Here is a 14,870-nt window from a genome sequence, read left to right as displayed (position 1 = left end):
GCTTGGCTTTCCTGCCCATTCTTTCCTGTGACAGGTGGAATACAACCCCCATGGACTTTTTAACATCTTTTTACCGCTAACATTGTCTCCGCTCGCCCGCGGCAGTGTCACTATTATCAGCAGATGATATTATAGGCGAGCCTACTGTGAGCTATTGTTGCCATTTAAACGTGCTTATCCGTTACACAACCATGCAGACTAGAGTGACAATTGGCCACAAACGTAACAATGTTCCAGTGGATGAAAGCTTGGCTGGGTCATCTGGGTCAGTGGTTCTCAAAGGCCCATTTTCCACCAAAAGAACTTTGGATCTAACTGGTTCTCCGTACTATAGATACTTGGAACCTTGGCGCTTTCATGGAACCGGCGGCCATTTTTTGGTTCCAGTTCTAAACCAACTTTAATTTGAAGGGTTCTGAACCGATTCATTTTCAGAGGAAACACTCTGAACTGGTTCAATATTAGGTGGGGAAGAAATAACCAAAGGGGAAAAGGGGCCAAAGTGGGGCCTGTGAGGGCGGTTTCCATTATGAGTCCCTGTAAAAATAAGTTCATATATAGCTTCAATCATTGTCTGGACCCAGTGGCTCAGTGTGTTAGAACGCTGCCACATGATCGGGAGATGGTGTTGTCTTTACTTTCAAGACCGATTTCAGAAGAAGAAAACAGGTGAATGGTAGCCTGGGTAAACCCCTCCCCCTCGCCAGATTTGCATTCTGGGGGAGTGGGTTTACCCAGGCTAGGTGAATGGTGCACCTACTGCACCTGACCTAGTCACATGACCAGCAGGAAGTACAAATGTCTTGTTCCTCCTAGTTGAGAACCATTTTGACTCTGCTGCAGGGAATGGTGTTCCAGCTCTCATGGTGAAGGAGAAAGCACATGGTAGGCCTTGTTTGTTGCGGCTAATGCTGCTAATGGCTTGTGACAGTAATCATTACTATAGTGTTTGTTCAGTAACAGAGGTCTCCCTGTCTCTCCAACTTTTTATACTGAACAAACACTATAGCAATGATTGCTGTCACAATATAGAGCTTAACACTGTTACTGAACACTCTATAGCAGGGGTTCGCAACGTTTTTGGCTGGGGGCCCTCGGAAATGCTTTGGCCATGTTTCGCGGTTTGACCATCTCTCCCATCAGTGGTCAGAATGTTGTGCTCTCAAAGAATAACAATTCTGGACAGGAATCCTGAATTGGATTCTTGGGATTGTTTCTCCCACAGTACAGTTAGGGGTGAAGAAACGGCACCTCTGTCCCTATTATGTTCCTTTTCACTCCTTACATGGACTGCCCAGCAAAGTGTGTGCAAAATTTGGCATCGACCGGGTTAACCGTGCCGGAGATTAGCTGTTAACAAACTGACGGACAGACACACACACACGGACGGACGGACGGACGGACGGACGGACGGAGTGCAAAACATACTCTCTCCCCATGCCTTTGGCCTGGTGGAGACAATAATTAGTTTTGTGCTTCTGTGTTTTTTTTTCTTTATATCCCTGCACTGTTCTGCTCAATTTGTTGTATTTACATGGTTTATTTTTATTATCTGCTCATAGTGTTGCCTTTTCATAGATGATATCCCCCAGGTTCTTTACTGTGTTTGTACTCCCTGCAGTTAGGTTACCAAGTCTGTTAAAAAATATCCTCGTTTTTCATCATTTTGAGGATTTGAAAAAAAAACGATGGGTTATAGCCCATCGTTTTTTGATTTTTTGATTTTTTTTTTATCCTCATTTTTCATCATTTTGGACCATGGGCTATAGCCCATATCGTACGGCATACTATAACACGCCGTTTTTCATCATTTTTGAGGATTTGAAAAAAATGGAAAAAACGATGGGTTATATCCCATGTTTTTTGAAATTTTGAAAAAAAAAAAGTTATCCTCGTTTCTCATCATTTTGGACCATGGGCTATAGCCCATATCGTACAGCATACTATAGCACGCCGTTTTTCATTCATTTTTGAGGATTTGAAAAAAATGAAAAAAACGATGGGTTATAGCCCATGTTTTTTGAAATTTTGAAAAAAAAAGTTATCCTCGTTTCTCATCATTTTGGACCATGGGCTATAGCCCATATCGTACGGCATACTATAGCACGCCGTTTTTCATTTTTTAGGATTTGAAAAAAATGAAAAAATGAAAAAAACGATGGGTTATTCCCCAGGGGTCAGGGACTCTGTGTCATTAGAGCTCTGACCTTTGACCCCCATGTCCTTCCCCAGGGGTCAGGGACTCTGTGTCATTAGAGCTCTGACCTTTGACCCCCATGTCCTTCCCCAGGGGTCAGGGACTCTGTGTCGCACACCAACGGCACGCAGCAGCAACACTCCCACACGGCCGAACCACCGGTGCTGCTGGACCTCCCCGTAAACAGGTCTACTGTTCTGTAAGTCCAACGCCATGTACGTCTATACTGTTGATTTTGACAGCACATTTTCATATCATAGTATTTGGAATTAAACTTAATTGAGTTTTAGTCATATTTTTTGTCATCTGAAATGTTTTGGTGTTAGTCTAGTTTTAGTCGACTAAATATCATAAGAGTTTAGTCGACTGATGCAGTTGATTTAGTCCACTAAAATGTATTTTGGTGGGCCTTGATGTTGTCATAATGGCTGGTCACGTGCTGAAAATAGCAGATCTACAAGATCACAACATGTTGCGCTGCGACACGTAGTGAGCTTGTAGATCTACTATATTCAGCATATTATATTATATTCTACTGGATCTCTTGTCCACTAGTCCCTCCCTAACATTTTTTGTGGGATTCTCGCCAGTCTCCACCTCCATCCACAGTGCTCAAATTGGAAATACTTGCGCTTTGCACACAAGTTGGCCATGAATGGCCTACTAGAGCACGCAACTTACCTCAATCAAGTTATGGTCCGTTTGATACTCAAATTGGTTACGTCATCCACATATGTATAGATATTGTGTATTTTTGGTGGCCCCCTTGGTCAGTCAGGGATTGGCTGATGATGTAAAAAGGGTGGTTCCTTATTGGCCGAGCGTGCCATCAAAAGACACAATCCCTGATTGGCTGAGGGAGTCACCAACATACGCAGCCGAAAACAGTACTTGCGCTCTGCTCGCGCAAGTAAAAAATACCTCAAAATTGTAAGTAAGTAACTAAGTACAGTACTTACTTTCCACCACTGCTGAATGGAGATCTTTGTTGATAGGCTGACTGGCGTCTTGCTCACACAGGGAGCCCCTGTGGTGGCGATGGCCTCATCATTGGCAGTCTGGCCATGTTGCCACTGGTTTAAAGCACTAGACAGCCCATATAGACCAATGAACTGGAGGAGCTGATGTCATGCTCTGATATTTGGCTAGCTAGAAGTAGGTTTAACCACTCTAACCCTGTATACTTGATGTTGAACAGCCGGAGTCCCTCAGGGCTCTATACCAGGCCCGCTGATGACATGACACAGGATTGGGATACAGTATAAGAGAATACATGCTGTATTATTTAAACACTCGGTCCCGTTATGTCTAGCAGCGCAGTGAGCGCGCACCGATACATTAAAGCACGCCCCTCATTAGAACGACCCCACCAAGCGCAGGTTTTGGTTGCACAGTGCTGCTCACACAAGCACACTGTACCATGTGTACATAATGTACTGTGCACTGCACACAGCACCATTCACCGAGTGATCTCCAGACATATAGTTTATTGGGGACGATAAGGTTCAGTGTTTATAGGTCGCTTAAGGTCCTGGGTTAGTTTCATGGTGTGTCTACACTTTCTGTGATCTAGCACTTTGTTATTGCCAATCCTTTTCCTCCATCCTTATCTCTTCTCCTCCCACTCTTGTCCTCTCAGACTGGCACGAGATGCCCCAGACAGATGCACCAGTCACTTTGATGCAGTGGCCCAGATACGAGGCGAGGCTTTCTTCTTCAAAGGTACGGAATTAAACCCAAAGATGAAATGAGTGAGGGTGGCGAGGTGAAACCAAATGAGCGTTGAACAGAGAATGAGAGAGGACCAGTGGTGACATGCTCGTAGAACACAGTACCACGGCGTGTACTGGTACCCCCAAAACATTTTACGTGCACGCGCAGGTACGGAACGGGACGGTGCACGTGCGTGCACACTAGAACGCGTCCCCAATCCCCATAACAGAAGCGTAGCGTCTGTTGGGAAGCCCAGTCAATGGGCTGCTGAAAGACGGAGGTGAGAAAATAAATTGGCACCTTTTACCAAACTACTAAACAATATCCCACTAAAAAATGTTAGTAGAACTAAAAGACTAAGTAATTTTATGTTTGGCTGCATGCTGAATATAGTATAGATCTACTGTAGGCTAGTCTGTATCTGTATCGGCACATAGGCTACCGTGTGTTGACACGTCGGAACCAGTAGATTATCAACACAGTATGGTGCTATAGAATGTGTTGTTACTTGTTACCTGTTGTTTTATGGTCGTTTGAATTAATTAATTTGTCACGAGTTGACTCATACACTATAGCTGTGCTGTGCACGTGCAGGTTCATAGCTCTATGCGCCGCACGTGACGTCATTAAAATGCTGTGGTACCGAAAAGACACTGTGTGAATGGGTGAATGTAATGGACATTGTAAAGCACTTTCGATAAAGGTTCTACCGGTGTATATATATATATACTGTAAATCAGGGGTGCCCACACTTTTTTGACTTGAGGTCTACTTTTAAAATTGCCAGCTCAAGGTGATCTACCAACCAAAGAAATATTATCCCATTACTTAAAATACTCAAAATAAATAACATTAAGGCATTAGGACTGTTTCAATCAATCAATTCTATTTATTTACCACCTTTATTTTGTTAAAGTTACTCTTTGTAATAACGTCAATCAATTTCAATTTGTAATAACATATTGCTCATAAAATGTTACAAATATTAAAAGTATCACACATAAAAAGCATACACAATCACATGAAGGAATAATGCACTCAACTCAACCAGAGCAGAACTCCTACCACAGGACTCTGGTAATCAATTAATAGGCCTACAGTTGCAACCACTATTAATGGAAAGTATTTCATACAATTTAAGTTAAAAAAATCGGAACTATCCCTTTAATCAGATGACTGCTTTCAGCCTTGCACTGAATGGAGTCCGTCAGCGCTGCGTAATCCGGACAGTCACTGCTGACAGCTAGTCTTAAACAGGCCTCCAAATGATCGTCCGTCAATGTGGGAAAACGCTGATTCACATAAATATGTGGAGCCAAATAACGCTGTGAGCGAGGCTGCACAAGTCCTGATGTTTGGATACTTTTCCTTCACGAGTAAGTTACAAAACTCTCCATCGCGGGCGCGCAACTTTAACTGGATGTCAGCCTGCAGTGCCATGATCTCATTCTCCAACGCAGAAGAGTTCATGTTAAAAAGTGTTGCTATTTTCGAGGCAATGGAATCAACATCAGCTTCTGAATGGGAAGCACATGAATGTAGCGATGGGCTCGAGTAAGGCAAACGCAGTTGGACTTGGAATGTGACATCGTGAAAAAATAATCTTCTTCCCACTCTGCATGGAAGTGATTTGTTTTAGGCTTCTTTGCCGCGCGCATCTTGCTATATGAACAATGATGGATAGATATCCTTTTAATTTGTTTGTTTAACAATAACAGACCCGATGTTCCCCACACTTGAAAACAAGGCACTGCATTGTGGGGGGTTTTAAAGCCGCCGCCGCCGCCTGCCCGAGGCGACTCGAGGATTGTTTTCTCTTTTTTTTTTCATGTCAGGGCCAAGCGGTCTACTTGCGCAGCGCTTGCGATCGACTGGTCGACCGCGATCGACGTAATGGGCACCCCTGCTGTAAATGAACCATTTACCAAGAGCACAGAGATCATTAATTCAGACTGTGGTCTTGCTCTCTCTGATCAGACCAGATGAACAGAACATTGAGTGGTTGAGTAAAACTGTGCTTAGTTGTCACAACCAATCCAGATAGAATGAGCCAAGTCATGCAACTGAGAAACTCCAGTCCAACAGGACCACGGAGCTGAGGTTCCCAAATGGTGTGCCATGGCACCAGTGGTGGAAACTAAGTACATTTATTAAGTAGTATTTCCAATTGTCTGTCACTTCGTGCCGTGCTGCAAGCTTGTAGATCTCCATTTTGTCTTTTCTTTTTTTGAGTGGTACAACCACTCCAAGGAACAGCAATGTCCGTGTCCGTGCGTCCACCTATGTGTTCACCCACCTATGTGTTCATTAATGAGCACCAGTATAATGAGTACCAGTAGGGGCGCTGTTTGCCAGAAACAGAGAGAGAGAGACAGTGCTGCACTGTTGCCTGCTAATATGAGAGAGAGAGAGGGGAGTTGCACCACTCGGTTCACACGGGTGTGATTCTTTTCTTGAAAGTATGACTGATTTGGAAGGCATTTGTAGAATCGAACCCATGGATAAGGAATGAAGCCATTCATTCGCACACTGTGGGCTCCGATGCTAGTGATGCGTGGCTTTATTTGCACAATGCTCCTCCTCAGACCTGAGGAAGAGCATTGTGCTCGAAACGTCACAGTCATTCATTTGTGCAAATAAAGGCACGTATCACTAGCATCAGAGCCCACAGGTAAGGTAAGGTCATTTTAGTGTGCGAGCGTCTTCATTCCTTATCCTTGTATACTACTCATCGCTCGGCTGCGCCCAAGTTTGGGTTGGATTGTGCATGTCTTTGTACTTTTTTTCCCGTAGAATCGAACCCATGTCATAATGGCTTAAAGCACCTTTAACTTCACCCTATTCTTCTCTGTCACGTAGGGAAGTATTTCTGGCGTCTGACCAGAGAGAAACACTTGGTGTCTCTGCGTCCCGTTCAGATCCATCGTTTCTGGAGAGGCCTGCCAGTCAACCTGGACAGTGTGGACGCCGTATACGAGAGACCTGGAGACCACAAGATCGTTTTCTTTAAAGGTACTATAGGACCGCCCCTCCGGGTGCCGGCTTATCGCAGGCCACGTTTATTTGTTTATTAAATGGATCCCCATTAGCTGACGCCTCGGTGACAGCAAATCGTCCTTGGGTCCATAGAAGATACACTGCATTCAGTAAAGACATGATAAAAAGACACAATATTACATTATATGAAAAGAAGACAACGTAAGATTGACGGATGTGCAAAGCAGTGTTCCAGGCTCTGATCCAGAGATTTCCCAGCTCTAGTAAGTGCAAAACACAGCATTGTCCTAAAGTCCCCTAGTCTAGACCTATGTCAACCTATACGTGTCAGACACGCTAGCAAGCTGTTCCAAGCTCTGAAACAGAGATTTCCTGGTTCTTAAATGGCTGTCGGGAACAATGCAAGCCGTTCCATTTATACTGCTGTGCAGCACAAATGTTATTCGGACAATCAGGGTTGGGTTAGCCAATCAGGGACTTATAATGGCCTAGAGGCATAAAAAGTGACGTGACATGACGCCAATATGTTGATTCTATTACTAATTTACATGTTTGGAATCATAACCTGACCGACCTCAAAAACTTCAGTTCAGTTCTCATTGTGAATGATTTGTCTCTGGTGAATGGTAAAAAAAAAAAACCTTTAGATAGGTGTTGCGGGCATTCTGCATTTCCGTGCTTTCTCTCAAATGATCAATTATTAGAAAATGTCTGGTAGATAGTCAGCATCAGTTATTAAGCTCTCTCTCTCTCTCTCTCTGCCCTTGACCGACACTCAGGTCTAAAATACTGGGTCTTTAAAGACAACAACGTGGAGGAGGGATACCCCCGTCCAATCAGCGACTTCGGCCTACCCGTTGAGGGGGTGGACGCGGCCTTCGTTTGGCTGCACAACGAAAAGACCTATTTCTTCAAGGACAATCACTACTGGCGCTACGACGACCACCTGAGACGGATGGACCCGGGCTACCCCAAAGACGCCACGCTGTGGAAGGGGCTGCCTCTGCACCTGGACGATGCCATGAGGTGGTCTGATGGTGAGCGGTCGTAACCACTTAAACCCCTGTAGTCTTAGATGCCCCTTTTCCACCAGGATTGAACCGTTTCGTTTATTTTTTTCCCACCTGATATTGAACCAGTTCAATATTCAGTGTTTCCACTGAAATGTATTGGTTCAGAACCCTAACATCTGGTTTGGAACTGGAACCAAAAAAATTCTGCTGGTTCCGTGAAAACACCATGCATGGTTCCAAGAATCTAGAACGGAACCTGCAGTTCTAGAACCAAAGTTATTTTGGTGGAATAAGGGGCCTTAGAGATTTGGACTTGGGTTACAACTGTACTCTTAGACCACTATTTGTGCCTGATCATTTAACTTTGAGTGTCAAAATGTACACGTTTAGGGGCTTTAGGTGTAGCCCCTAAACGTGTACAGTCGGTTAAGTTCTGCTTTTAGCCGCTAAGCAGAACTTAACCGGCTTCACTTAGAGTGGGACAGTCCACAATGGCCAAGCATGCGTGCACCGTGCGCAGTGCGTCCATGTATAGCCTATATCGTACGGCATACTATTGCGCGACCGTTTTTCATCATTTTTGATGATTTGACAATATTGAAAAAATGACAAAAACGATGGGTTATAGCCCATGTTTTTTGAAGTTTAAAAAAAAAAAGTTAGCCTCGTTTCTCATCATTTTGGACCATGGGCTATAGCCCATATCGTACGGCATACTATAGCGCGCCGTTTTTCATCATTTTTGAGGATTTGAAAAAAATGACAATGACAAAAACGATGGGTTATAGCCCATGTTTTTTTAAATTTTGAAAAAAAAAGTTAGCCTCGTTTCTCATCATTTTGGACCATGGGCTATAGCCCATATCGTACGGCATACTATAGCGTGCCGTTTTTCATCATTTTTGAGGATTTGAAAAAAATGACGAAATGACAAAAACGATGGGTTATAGCCCATGTTTTTGAAATTTTGAAAAAAAAAAAGTTAGCCTCGTTTCTCATCATTTTGGACCATGGGCTATAGCCCATATCGTACGGCATACTATAGCGCGCCGTTTTTCATCATTTTTGAGGATTTGAAAAAAATGACAATGACAAAAACGATGGGTTATAGCCCATGTTTTTTGAAATTTTGAAAAAAAAAGTTAGCCTCGTTTCTCATCATTTTGGACCATGGGCTATAGCCCATATCGTACGGCATACTATAGCGTGCCGTTTTTCATCATTTTTGAGGATTTGAAAAAAATGACGAAATGACAAAAACGATGGGTTATAGCCCATGTTTTTGAAATTTTGAAAAAAAAAAGTTAGCCTCGTTTCTCATCATTTTGGACCATGGGCTGTAGCCCATATCGTACGGCATACTATAGCGCGCCGTTTTTCATCATTTTTGAGGATTTGAAAAAAATGACGAAATGACAAAAACGATGGGTTATAGCCCATGTTTTTGAAATTTTGAAAAAAAAAGTTATCCTCGTTTCTCATCATTTTGGACCATGGGCTATAGCCCATATCGTACGGCATACTATAGCGCGCCGTTTTTCATCATTTTTGAGGATTTGAAAAAAATGACGAAATGACAAAAACGATGGGTTATAGCCCATGTTTTTGAAATTTTGAAAAAAAAAGTTAGCCTCGTTTCTCATCATTTTGGACCATGGGCTGTAGCCCATATCGTACGGCATACTATAGCGCGCCGTTTTTCATCATTTTTGAGGATTTGAAAAAAATGACGAAATGACAAAAACGATGGGTTATAGCCCATGTTTTTGAAATTTTGAAAAAAAAAGTTAGCCTCGTTTCTCATCATTTTGGACCATGGGCTATAGCCTATATCGTACGGCATACTATAGCGCGCCGTTTTTCATAATTTTTGATGATTTGACAATATTGAAAAAATGACAAAAACGATGGGTTATAGCCCATGTTTTTTGAAATTTTGAAAAAAAAAGTTAGCCTCGTTTCTCATCATTTTGGACCATGGGCTGTAGCCCATATCGTACGGCATACTATAGCGCGCCGTTTTTCATCATTTTTGAGGATTTGAAAAAAATGACGAAATGACAAAAACGATGGGTTATAGCCCATGTCTTTGAAATTTTGAAAAAAAAAGTTAGCCTCGTTTCTCATCATTTTGGACCATGGGCTATAGCCTATATCGTACGGCATACTATAGCGCGCCGTTTTTCATAATTTTTGATGATTTGACAATATTGAAAAAATGACAAAAACGATGGGTTATAGCCCATGTTTTTTGAAATTTTGAAAAACAAAGTTAGCCTCGTTTCTCATCATTTTGGACCATGGGCTATAGCCCATATCGTACGGCATACTATAGCGCGCCGTTTTTCATCATTTTTGAGGATTTGAAAAAAATGACAATGACAAAAACGATGGGTTATAGCCCATGTTTTTTGAAATTTTGAAAAAAAAAGTTAGCCTCGTTTCTCATCATTTTGGACCATATCGTACGGCATACTATAGCGTGCTGTTTTTCATCATTTTTGAGGATTTGAAAAAAATGACGAAATGACAAAAACGATGGGTTATAGCCCATGTTTTTGAAATTTTGAAAAAAAAAGTTAGCCTCGTTTCTCATCATTTTGGACCATGGGCTGTAGCCCATATCGTACGGCATACTATAGCGCGCCGTTTTTCATCATTTTTGAGGATTTGAAAAAAATGACAAAATGACAAAAACGATGGGTTATAGCCCATGTTTTTGAAATTTTGAAAAAAAAATTATCCTCGTTTCTCATCATTTTGGACCATGGGCTATAGCCTATATCGTACGGCATACTATAGCGCGCCGTTTTTCATCATTTTTGATGATTTGACAATATTGAAAAAATGAAAAACTTATACTTAAGTATAAGTATATATATATATATGCTTAACTTATACTATAAGACTTATAGTTATGTTATTTATAATAGTGTGTCGATTTGAAAATAGGTGTGATGATATTGTAATGTAGACATATGGTACTGTAACTTACTTAACTAGTTTAATATTATGTTGACATTAGAAAATGGGTGTGATATAATTGTAGACATATTGTTGTAACTCATGTCTCTCTTGTCTTGTCTTGTCTAGATGGTGACCCAGAGCCAGAGCCTCCCAAGAAGAAGTCAGCCTTGGACCTGATGCTTGGCGGTTTCCTCAGTCCGAGCGCACCAGAGAAGACCCTGTGGGAGCAGGCTAAGGAGGAAATTGCTAAATACAGGGGGAGGGAGGGGTCCGGTCTGAATGAGGATGTGCTGCAGTGGTGGAAAAAGCAAGTAGATCTTCCACTGCTGTCAAAATTAGCCAGGAGCTATTTATCCATCCCTGCTACAAGTGTCCCCTCTGAACGAGTGTTCAGCACAGCAGGGGACATTGTAACTGCAGAGCGCAGTCGGCTTCTCCCTGAACATGTGGACCAACTCATCTTCCTGAAAAAAAGCCTGAAAAAAAGCCATATGAAATAATTCACAAAGATGCACAGATCTTTCTGTAAATGCCACTCTCAGTACTGAGAGTGGCATTTACAGAAAGATCTGTGCATTTCTTTCTTTTTTCTTAAGACACAGAGTTGGGTTATAGCCCATGTTTTTTGAAATTTTGAAAAAAAAAGTTATCCTCGTTTCTCATCATTTTGGACCATGGGCTATAGCCCATATCGTACGGCATACTATAGCGCGCCGTTTTTCATAATTTTTGAGGATTTGAAAAAAATGACAAAATGACAAAAACGATGGGTTATAGCCCATGTTTTTTGAAATTTTGGAAAAAAAAGTTAGCCTCGTTTCTCATCATTTTGGACCATGGGCTATAGCCCATATCGTACGGCATACTATAGCGTGCCGTTTTTCATCATTTTTGAGGATTTGAAAAAAATGACGAAATGACAAAAACGATGGGTTATAGCCCATGTTTTTGAAATTTTGAAAAAAAAAAGATCCTTGTTTCTCATCATTTTGGACCATGGGCTGTACAGTATGTGTGACAGTAAACTTGTTCCTCCCTCAATGACAGCCAACCTTATGTCTGTCCATCAACCAGTGTTCCTCTCTCTTTATAAAGGTCACTTTATATTCAGTAAGTATTTACTCTAGTTAAAGTAGCACTATGTCACTTTTTATAGTCTGAATGGGACAGTATGTTTATCTCCCTGCTCTTCTATTGAGACATTTAGATTGTACTGTATATGTTGTTTTGATGAATTGAACATGGTGGACCCTCTTGTAAACAAGTGTAATGCTTAATTGGGTCGTCCACGCACAGTTAAGTCTTTGTATTGGGTTTTTGCTTGAAATGTACTGTAATTCTGCAAACTGTTAATACATATTTCAATCAAACAATCAAAGTCATGTCTCCCCGAGACAAAGGATCTGATACCAATGTTGACCTGATGGTCAAGATTCAATTGATCCCTTGAGCAAGTAGTCAGGCTCTATTAGCTCAGTGGTAAAATAAGTGAGGTAAAATAAACATGTGCAAGTAGCCTACTGTATGTAATGCGTTCTGTTGGTGCTCCCTCCCTCTCTCGCACGCACGCACGCACACACACACGCACGCACGCACGCACGCACGCACACACGCACACGTTCACTAACATTACCCCTTCCATCTTCTTGCAGGCTCCTCCTACTTCTTCAAGGGGAAGGAGTACTGGCGTGTGCTGGCCAGCGACATGGAGGTGGAGATGGGCTATCCCCGTCTCATTGCTAAGGACTGGCTGGTGTGCACGGAGATGCAGTCGGACTCCCCGGACACGGAGTCCAACGGCACGGTGACGAGGGTCAACGGGCAGCACCACCCGGACCACGCCGAGAACGGCTACGAGGTGTGCTCCTGCACCTCGGACACGGCCTCCCCCTGGGGGTCCATCGCTCCCCCTCCCCCCTCTGGACCCCGACACCGCTCTGGACGCTGTCACTGGCCCTCCTCCTGTCCTCACTGCTATGATGTCAAAGGAAAGGGGGAGGTCAAAACAACTGAACCAGGAAGTACTGTACTGTACTGTACTGTACTGTACTGTACTGTACTGTACTGTACTGTACTGTACGTCCAGCCAGTTGGCTGAGCACCGCCGGGCAATGGCCTAGAGACTCCTTCATGGAGGGTCATTGTAATTTGTCCTCTCAACCCAAACCACAACTGGACCAATTTGATCTTGTACTTATAAGTATATTCGTAGCATTTTGTTATTATTTCTCTGTTATTTATTTCTACGTTTAGTGGACACAGTCATCCGAAGCGCCTTATGAGGAGTGCGTGCATTACCGCGAGTTGGTAGTCAGACTCGCTACCTTGACAGTGCCAGTGTCATACAGTACACACTACAGTGAGTTGTTACATACTGTAGGACCACATATTCATTTCACAAAGTTTCTCTGAGCGAAATCAATCGTTTTGGATTCCGGTCGTTTCCTTTTCATGAGAAGGCATTTACTGTACGTTGGTTTGAAAACGTGTCGATATGATCCCTTTAGGAAATATGAATGAAAAGGTGCTCCGTGATTATTTTCTCCATACAGACAGAGCAGGTTTACAGAAACCACGGCTGAGACATGGCAGAGAAAACAGGTGAATAGATGTGGCTAGAACTAGAATGTTTAATGGCACTATAGAATGAAGCACGGTAGAGATCAGAAACGTGAATAGTAAATAGGCGAATAGACAGGAATATTGCTACACAAACCCAGTTGTCATTTTCTGTGCACTTAGACAACGTGCTAAGAATCCAAGAATCCACTAGTACTTAACACTTACAGTACGTAACCATGGCATCAGTATTCTGAGGGGAACCTTTGCTGAAAATGGGACTAATGTGAGGCATTGTGAGCTTGAAAAGAGATTTAGTGTAGAAGGGAAAAGGGAGTTTTGGTATAGAGGCCCAGGCTTAAGCGGTTAAACTGACATGCAGGGTCAAGCACCCACCCACAAATACACAGTCAAGCTTCACGGTTCAAGGTTAACTTGCCATTTGTCTCCCTTGGGAGTCACAGCTGCATACAAATAACAGACATGTTCACATAAGAAAAGGAAAAACACCATGAAACACCCAACATACTGTACAAAACAGAGATATTGCACACATTCCCTTGATAAAGTGCAACTAGTCAATAAAGTGCATTCGGCAATCCCTGAATCTCTGATTGAGTCAAAGTGCATTCGGCAATCTCTGATTGAGCATTTTGATTGACAGGGGAACAAAAGAGTGTTTAAATATATTATACACATACCGTGGAGTTCTATACCTCCTACCGGATGGCATTAGCTTATACTCTCGGTACAACACATGCAAGGGGTCACTTCATGTTTGTTTAGAACAGCGTCTGAAAAAAGCTTTGGTCATGTAATGTCTGCATGTCTTACCCACTGGACGAATGTTCCTGTGGGTAACGTTGGAGTGGACACTTGGGAAGTTGGGACACTTCGATACCATGGGAATATAGTCCCATGGATGTTTGGATTGAATGGTTGGTTGGAGAGATCGGAAGGGCTCCAACACCTTTCTGGAAAGTGTGCCCCTGTATCTCCATGGAATCATCAACTTAATTCTCTGTTATGGAAGCAACGGATAACTATTGTTTTTGCTGAGACAGATGGAACGTCTATGACTGTGGATGAGGGAGAACCAGGAATTTTGTTTATTTCATAATGTCCCCAACAACACCGTCATAACCATGGGTCCCTCTTCATCACACCTGGACACTTTCCTTTCTTCGTTCAAGTACTTTGGTGAGAGGAGACGCAGGACGGATACTGTATAGCAGGATACCAGAGAACAATAAGGATCATTTATATTTTGTCACATGACCGGGCCATAAACGGGCCTTTAGACGGCTTGTAGACCTCACAACTTGGCAAATGGATTTATTCTTATTGTTAAGATTTGTTTACATACAATAGAGACATATATTTGAATTGAAAAGCTCTACGGCTATGGGGGGGGGGGGGGTGCA

The 14,870-nt window shown here is 42.6% G+C and overlaps 1 pseudogene across 1 annotated transcript; it reads left to right on the top strand.

Moving 5' to 3' along the window:
• The first annotated feature begins 863 nt into the window (after positions 1-863).
• On the top strand, positions 864-12,867 carry LOC308309625 (matrix metalloproteinase-17-like; annotated as a pseudogene). The gene is made up of 6 exons: positions 864-885; positions 2,291-2,396; positions 3,837-3,919; positions 6,770-6,922; positions 7,687-7,944; positions 12,540-12,867. The product of its transcript is annotated as a matrix metalloproteinase-17-like (transcript).
• The last annotated feature ends 2,003 nt before the right edge of the window (positions 12,868-14,870 follow it).

Source organism: Protomyctophum bolini (genome assembly GCF_963924005.1).
Source record: "Protomyctophum bolini genome assembly, chromosome: 22".
Lineage (NCBI taxonomy): Eukaryota > Metazoa > Chordata > Actinopteri > Myctophiformes > Myctophidae > Protomyctophum > Protomyctophum bolini.
Note: the sequence above shows the minus strand (reverse complement) of the source record. Positions and strands in the feature narration are given on the sequence as shown.